Source organism: Tupaia chinensis, unplaced genomic scaffold (assembly GCF_000334495.1).
Source record: "Tupaia chinensis unplaced genomic scaffold, TupChi_1.0 Scaffold148587_1, whole genome shotgun sequence".
NCBI classification, from domain to species: domain Eukaryota; kingdom Metazoa; phylum Chordata; class Mammalia; order Scandentia; family Tupaiidae; genus Tupaia; species Tupaia belangeri.
In genome coordinates, this window is record NW_006208436.1 from 1,866,298 (window position 1) to 1,875,426 (window position 9,129).

Below are 9,129 nucleotides of genomic sequence, written 5' to 3' on the forward strand. Positions count from 1 at the left end.
TATTGCAAAAACCTCTCAAAAAAATTTTTTTAAGTTTATAAAACCTTAAATATGCTTCTCCTTAATTGTGTATATGTGAAAAAATTCCCTTTAAATAGAGGTGTCTCAAAACATAGCTTCCATAAAAATCTTTAATTTTTAAAATCACTATCTTTTTTTTAAGGCTTTTGCCAAAGTGAGTGTGCACTTGCCAGAGATAGGTAAACAGAGACAGAGGGAAAGTGAGAAATCAACCCCCAATGGGGATGGCCACACCACAGTATCTTCTCCTCCAATCTCTTCTCAGGATTGGCCACACATGCACACACATGCTCATGTTTTTCAAGCCACTGGGACTCTAACTGCAGTCAGCTATATGGGAGTCCAGTGTCTTTTTTAATTAATTAATTTATTTATTTACTTCAATTTGACCAGAGAGGAACAGAGTGAAAGAGGAAGAGAGACAGAAAGTGAAAAAGCAAGTTGTGAGGTCCCGGACTTGAACCACTGTCAGCCATGTGGGAGTCTAGTGCCCCAACTACCACGCCACCTGCCGGCCCCCAAGGAATCCAGTTTCTTAACCACTACTCTAGCTGGTGGCCCCTGAAAAAAATCTTTTTAAAAGTGCTCTGAAGGTCACCAATGTTGCCCCAATTATTAAAAATACGTAAACTTCTGAGCACATACATCCATCATCAGTTGCCTATAACATAAGTAAGATGATCAAACAAGCATTACATTAATGCACGCACCATGATCCCATAGCATCTTAGGTGTACAGTATTCCTCTTTTCAAGTATCTTTTGCCCTGATTACGTTCTGAACTAATACATTCAGGGGAAAAAATGAGCTGATAAAAGAAAGAGAAGCAAAAAGTCAAAAATAAGCAGACACTGGAGAAAAACTGAGTTGTACCAGTGGCAAACATGAGAGCGGAAGCTCTGAATCTCCCCTGCTCAAGTCCCAGGATCCAGAACAGCGTGTCCCTGATGCCGGAGACCTCTGGAAGCTTCTATTCATCACAGTCACCTGTGTAAATCCCCATTTTCAGAGCCAGTGTGAGTGAAATCAAAATCGCCTACATAAAACACTCCTTAAAGGAACAGTAGTTGTAGTAGTAATAGTAGAAATAATAATAATAACAATTTTTTAAAAATCAACTTTTAAGTCTTTCAGGTTTTCAAGTTTCAAGGGAACATTTCCCTTTGAATTATAAAATCTAAGCATAAGAAAGTATGAGTCACTGCAGGAATGTAATTACAGCAAAGAAAAGCCCTCTGCTCCCGAATTATGCAGCTATTTCAATCAAGCCATTATGTCTGCAAGTATTGCTGGAAAGGGCTCCATGTAATTTAAATCAAAACAGCCCATGCAATTTCGTTTTGTTGGGTTGCAGTACTGTGAAAGTCTGCTAAGTATTATTATTTTAATTAGTGGGGTGAAAAACCTTTTATTTAAAATGTCACTTTTTCCTCTACTGAACCAAAAAATCCTTACTACCACCAAGTATGAACCTCAGAAAAAAATTTTGAAGCTTCCTGTGGAGATAATCAAAACTGCCTTAGGTTCTTTTTCTTAGCTTGTCATTGTTTATCATTACCTAAGTATCTACTTTAATCATGTTAAGTGTAGGAAAATAAAGGGCCTCCATAACAGAAAGAACATTTTATTTTACTGTAAATGAATCAAGCATCAATAGAACTATTACCATGCTAACAGCCTCCTTAATATTAATGTGTGGGTGGTCAGAAGGTGGTATAGTGGTAAAACATGATGCTGTGCAAAGCTGACTCAGATAGGAAAAGGTTCCAGGTTCACTTCTGGAGAACTCTCTGAACATGCCAGGCACACGTGTGCCAATGATCAGGGTTGGATGAGGCTGAGACTGCTGCATCAGGACCCCATTGGAGTCTCAGTCGCTCTGTCTCTCTCACTCATGGAAAAAATAAGTAAACTTTTTGAAAAAAATGCATAGGGGCCAGCAGGTTATGTGATGATTAAGGTGCTTGATCCCACATGGCCTACCATAGTTCTAGTCCCTGACTTGGTGACTTGAAAATCACACCAGGCATATGTGTGTGTGCCCAAAATCCCAAGAAGAAAATGGAGGTAAAAGGACTGTGGCATGCCCATACCCACTAGGGGGTGATTTCTTGTTTTCCCTTTCTGTCATTCTCCTGTGAGCACACACACCCTATGACAAAAACCTAACACACGTGTGCCAATGATCAGGGTTGGATGAGGCTGAGGGACCCCATCGGAGTCTCAGTCGCTCTGTCTCTCTCACTCATGGAAAAAATAAGTAAACTTTTTGAAAAAATGCATAGGGGCCAGCAGGTGATGTGGTGATTAAGGTGCTTGATCCCACATGGCCTACCATAGTTCTAGTCCCTGACTTGGTGACTTGAAAATCACACCAGGCATATGTGTGTGTGCCCAAAATCCCAAGAGGAAAATGAAGGTAAAAGGACTGTGGCATGCCCATACCCACTAGGGGGTATTTCTTGTTTTCCCTTTCTGTTATTCTCCTGTGAGCACACACACACCCTATGACAAAAACCTAAAAAAAATTAAAATATATAAAATATCAATTCTTTGATTAAAAATTCTGATGTTTGAATGTTTCTTTGTGAATTTTTAAAGATTAAAAATAATTGTCAATCAAATTTAAAACCCACATGTTTTCTAAAGGCAGTATAGTTTAAAACAAAACATTGAAATGTATATATTTTCCTGTGCAGGCCTGGAATAAGCAAAACAAATGAAATGTAAACATTTTCAGCCACAATAATTATTATCTTTTGTCTAGAGGGCAACTGTCATAAACCAGAGACAGCTGGTATAGTATAAAGGTTTGGGAACTAAAAAAAAAAAAAAAAATACAAGGGGATTTCAAAAAGTTCATAAAAAAATGGAATTAAATTACAGGTTTATTTTAGTGCCAAAAAAGTAAATCCACACATAGTTTTTAATAATATACATAAGATTTCCTCTTATTTTGATTTTTTCCATCAAAAATAAGCACTGCCATTTACTAGCAGTGTGACCTTGGTCGAGTTATTTAACTTTATGAACATAATTTGCCCATATCTAAAATGAAGATAATAAAAATTGCACCACAAAGTTGGTATTGTATTAAACCAGAACATAGGTGAAATGCTTCCCAAATCCTGGTTTCAATCATCCCATTCTCTATTCACCATTTCCTATCTACTCATCTTCCTCTAGAACTGTCACTTTAAGTCTTGAGGTCATTTAAACCTTTGGCCCTACCTACGACCACTTTACTGACATCCACCACCATCTTGTCCACTTAATCTTGTTTATATTCCATGACCCAAACAGGATAATCACCCCCTTACATGTGCTCTATGCTTCCTTATACCCTCTCTTCTTTACATTGCACTCACTTGGTGGACCTCAACTATGGCAAAACTTCTAATTAATCAAAATCTGACTCCAAGAAACAAACATCCGGTCACAGGTTAAATTTAGAGCACATTATTAACTTAAAAGAAAGGGTAAGACATAGTAAAGCAAAAGCTTATCTGAGCCAAGGATTCAACAACCACCGCATAACACAGATTCTGATTGCCCAGAAATGTGCACACAGAAATGGTGCCAAGAAGACTCATTTATGTAGTAAAAACAAGGGCAAGAAGAAGGAAGGTTACGAGTTGTGTGTCAAGAATTCACTTTGGTCCATTTAAAATCGTACAGGTAAACTGACTGGGTATGCTATTTTTTATATCATGAACTAGACAAACACTTCACTTAAGAAGGGAGGGATTATATCATAACTATTTCAATTCAATTTGTTTACTATAAACTAAAACATGATTTGGGGGCAATAACTCGGATGGGTGTGGGGAGCATAATTTAGAACTCAATGCTCATGCCTCTCCTTGGATAATGGGACCTCACATCCCAGACTGTCCTGAACTACTTTTCTTTCTTTTTCTTTTAAGAGAGATTTTTGCTATAGGGCACATGTGCTCACTGAAGAGACAGAGAGACAGAGAGAGAGAAATCACCATTCAGTGGGATGATCACACTACAATTCTTTCTCCTGCATTCTCCTCTTAGGATTTTGGGCTTGCACGCACAAGTGCCTGGTGTGAGTTTTAAGTTGCTTGGTCCAGGACTTGAACTGGAGTCAGCTATGCGGGAGTCTAGCAATGTAGCCATTATGCCATCTGCTGGTCCTCTACTTTTCTTTATAAACAGTCAGCAACTGATTTATCAATACAACACCGCCCATAAGCACACAATTGTGTGCTTAGAAAACCCTCTCCAAATTTATCTCTTTTCAAATCTCCAAAGTTGCCCTGATCATTACTTCCTATTGATGACCTCAACCTGTATTTGCTGGAAAAAAATGAAATAGAGGAAGATGCTCTCCTCTTTACAGTCAAACAATATCCCTATTTTAAACCTGTCTCTACACTAGGATGTCAGACAGCCATCTCAAATTCTACATGTCTAACTTTCCCAACTAAACCCCAACATCCAATTCAACATTAAAAATGTATCCCGGGGGACCAACAGACAGCACAGTTGTTATGTCATTGGACTCCCACATGGCAGACTGTGGTTCGAGTACCAGACCTGGTGGTTTCAAAATCACACTGGGCACATGTGCGTGTGTGTCCAAGATCCCAGAGGAGAGTGGAGAAGAAGGGATTGTGGCATGGCCATCCACCCTGGGGTGATTTCACTTTCCCTTTCACTGTTTCTGTCTCTCTCTCTCTCTCTGGCAACAGTATGAATCCTAAAGGAAGAACCTCTAAAAAAAAAAAGTATCTTGGGTCAGCACATGAATGTGGTGGCTAAAGTGACTGGATCCCACATGACCAACTGTGGTTCAAGCCCCGAACCTGGTCGCTTAAGAAGCACAATGGGTGCATGTGCAGGCATGCCAAGAATTTCAAAAGGAGAAACGGAGGAGAAGGGATTGTGACATGGCCATCCTCCATAGATGGGTGGTCTCTCACTTTCCCTCCCTCTCTCTCTCTCCAACAAGTACACATGTCCTCTGGCAAATTAGAAAAAGAAAAAAATGCATCCTAGTAGGCCAGCCCTATGACCTGGTGGTCAAGGGAGCTGGAACCCACATGACCAACCACATGGTTTAAATCTCAGTCCCAGTGGCTCGAAAAATATGTTGGGCATGTGCAAATATACATGTGCCCCAAATCCCAACTGATGGAGAGATGGAGAAGGGAGTGAGTTGGGACCACACTTCATTGGGGGATGTTTTTTCTCTCTCTGTCTCTCTCTTTCTCTCTCTGGTGAGTATTTGTGTTCTTTGGCAAAATAAAATGAAAAAATATACCCTATTAATAACTTCACAGTGAGGAAACCTGGAGAATATCACCTTAACCAAGTAATCACAGTTAATATCAATAATGAAATAAATGAGTATCACACGATTCTGAAGGAATGCTCTAAGACACATCACTTACCAAAGTGTATTTGTGATTCTGAAGAGACGCTCTAAGACACATCACTTACCAAAGTGTATTCACTCCAAAAATGCATAAGAAAGAAATGAACAAATGACAAAGAAATCTGAACCTGCAATAATAGATTTTCAAAGGGATGTCCTCAGAACAAAGATATAATCCAAGATGCTGCCAATAAAATGTTGACTTCAAGGTCAAGATCAAATCAAGACTATGGTGTTTAAAGATCCTTTTCTAAGACTTCAGAAAGACTTAAGGTCGACTAGACCATATCATCTACATAATAGAGTTTCTAAGATTCCTATGGGCTTGTCTCCTCAGCTAGATAAAAGTGTTTCTAAGACTCTGATCAACAGACATTCTTACCCAAACAAAAAAAAACCTATTAAGAATCTAAATCACATTGTCTACAGGACTTCAAGTCACAGTTCAAGTAAAGAGGAGGCTATCTCAAAAAGATTTGTAGATCTGGTTTGGCTGAATGTGGTAAGTCCCAATGACATTCACATGAAAGGCACCTAATTTTTTAAGAGAATTACATTACTGGAATCACCAGAGCTTGAAACAAAAAAGACAAAGTCAGTGCAAGCTTTTTATAGTGAGGAAGCAGACCTACTTAGCTTAAAGTATGGACCATTTCTTAGAAAAAAAGAAATGATGACTCAGAGGTAGAGCCAAGTATCACAGAGAACCACTTCCAGAAAGCAGAACAGAGCCTTAATCAATATACATTCCCTTTTCCAGAGCAGGGGAACTGGTGACATACCTGGCTCAATATCAAAATTGCAGTGGGTCAGTGACTGTTAGGCAGCTCCTATTTCTTCCATTTTTGAACAGAAGAGTCTATTTACTGCTGTCACCCTGTACTTCTCTCTGAAATCAGACATACTACTGTTGTACCACAAGGCCCTCCTTCCCTCTTTCTTCTCTTCAGTGTGTGTGAAATCTATTGTTTTTAGCTCAAGGATCTATACTTCAGTTAACTCACCTAATAAACCTTATAGATCTGATTCAGATGATGAAAACCTAAACCTTAAGCCTGATACTATAATGGAATCAAGATCTTTCAGGGGTCTTTAGAATTTAGTGCACAATGCACATATAAAAATTGTAAATAATTTATGGGCAAGGGATGGACTGTGGATAATTTTAAAAGGCTATAAATTCTTTGTCATTCCTTTCAGTAGTAAGTGTAGACCATGTCTTCTCCCCTTCAATCTGAGTTGGTACTGTGGCAAATGTAATGAGACAGAGGAGATACAGCGTAACATCTGAAATCTGCAGCTTTCCTTTTCATGCATATGGGACGCTTACTCATAGAATTCAGCAGCCATGCTGCCAGAAAGCTCAAGCAACTATATAAAAAAACTCAAGTGAAAAAGGAACAAGGCCCTAGCTGACAGCCTTATTTGAATTTTCAACCATGGATATTTGTCTAAAATCCAGACATAAAAATGTGCTCTTATGTCCTATAAAAATAAGCATAATCTCTGAAAAGTCTGTCATTCTATATAGTTTCTTTAATAATTTGTTATCTTAGTAATGATATTTAAGTAGACACCATTGTTTTCTTTTAACTATAAAATAACTGCTAAGCCAAAAGAGTAGTACGGGCACTTCTCTTTTTTCCCATGTTTATCAATGTAAAACAAAATAAAACTATGACTGGCACTTTTCCCATTTTATTTTAGAATTATTTATTTTATTTTACTTATCATTATTATTATTATTTAATTTGCTATAGGGCATGTACACTCACCAGAGAGAGACAGAAGGGGGAGGGGGGAATGAGAAAGCAAGACCCCAGGTCTAAAACTCAAAATGCATCAGCATGTGGAAATCCAGCACCTTAACTACCATGCCACCTGCCAGCACCCAGATTTCCTATTTTAAAACAAAGTTTTAGAGTTTAATATCATTGAAAAATAATATAACCTGCTTCTCTTATCAGACCCACAACACCTCCTAATTTTCTTAAAGTATCTGATGTCTCTATTTCTAGAATCTTTCCCAAGTTCTACTTCATGCTGAAATTAGAAGTTAGCTTTATCCACTCTGGTTTTTCTTTTTCTTTTTTAGAATTATTTATTTAATTTTATTTATTATCATTATTCTTAACTTTGACCAGAGAGACACACAGAGAGGAAAAGCAAGCCACCAGGTCCGTGACTCAAACAGTGGTCAGCCATGTGGGAGTCCAGTGCCTTAACCACCATGCCACCTGACAGCCCCATGCTTTATCCAATTTATCCATTTTTTGTTATATTTTCTAAAATTTTATTTCTGTCTCTCACCTGCTTTTTTCTTGTGAGTTTATTATACTCTCAGTGTCATTAAAATGGAGCAAATACACAATGGAGCAAGAGTAGAATCTGTCATTCCTAACCAGAAATACGTAGATCATTTAAAAATGCTTATTTTCTACACTTCATCTTTGCCAAAAGGCTGAGAAACAATAAATGTTTATTTTTCTATAATGAGCATATAAGTTTTATAATGGAAAATCATTAAGTTTTAACTGAGTAAGGGAAACCTGGGTAGTTATCCACTCTGGTTTTTCTTTTTCTTTTTTAGAATTATTTATTTAATTTTATTTATTATCATTATTCTTAACTTTGACCAGAGAGACACACAGAGAGGAAAAGCAAGCCACCAGGTCCGGGACTCAAACAGTGGTCAGCCATGTGGGAGTCCAGTGCCTTAACCACCATGCCACCTGACAGCCCCATGCTTTATCCAATTTATCCATTTTTTGTTATATTTTCTAAAATTTTATTTCTGTCTCTCACCTGCTTTTTTCTTGTGAGTTTATTATACTCTCAGTGTCATTAAAATGGAGCAAATACACAATGGAGCAAGAGTAGAATCTGTCATTCCTAACCAGAAATACGTAGATCATTTAAAAATGCTTATTTTCTACACTTCATCTTTGCCAAAAGGCTGAGAAACAATAAATGTTTATTTTTCTATAATGAGCATATAAGTTTTATAATGGAAAATCATTAAGTTTTAACTGAGTAAGGGAAACCTGGGTAGTATGGATATAAAATAGGCACCAAACACTAGAAAATTACATTTCACCATTTGTCTCAAGACTCTGGCAACAAATCCTTCAAAGGAGACCGTTCTGTTCTTTCGCATTTCAAGCTATTCCATCAGCTGTCATATCCTTACCTATCTTGCAATTCCAAAAGCAATTTTCAGCTAATATCAGCCAATTTACAATTACCTTTGATGTGCAAGTAGTAATCACACCAAGTCAAACAATATTATCTCCATTCCACTAAAATGACTTTGTTTCTTCACAATACCAAAATATTACAATAAAGGAGATTAAAAAAAAAAAAAAGCAGAACGAAACAATCAGCTGAGTGTTTCCACTTTGAAAACAGTCACCTTGAGATCCTCTCTTCGTTTATGCCAGGGATACTGCAATGGCTCAAAACTCTGCTTAATTTTCTCTTCTGGGGTTTCTTTCTGAGATAATTTATTTAATATATAAGAAAACAATTCTCATTGTTTTCTAACCATATTTTGTGAATAACAAGATAATTAGTCAGGCTAATTACCTATACTAGCGAAAATAATGAGTCTTCCAAAACTCAGATGTACACTATTGATGTTATCCCACCATTAAAGGTTTAAAAAGGTGCTTTATCTCTCCAAAACACTTAAAAGCAGCAGG

General features: G+C 37.5%; 1 protein-coding gene across 7 annotated transcripts in view; it reads right to left on the reverse strand.

Annotated features, from left to right (window-relative positions):
- ADAM22 (ADAM metallopeptidase domain 22) overlaps positions 1–9,129 on the reverse strand; it is a 267,499-nt gene that overhangs the window by 148,108 nt on the left and 110,262 nt on the right. The gene's annotated exons all lie outside the window — the stretch shown is intronic.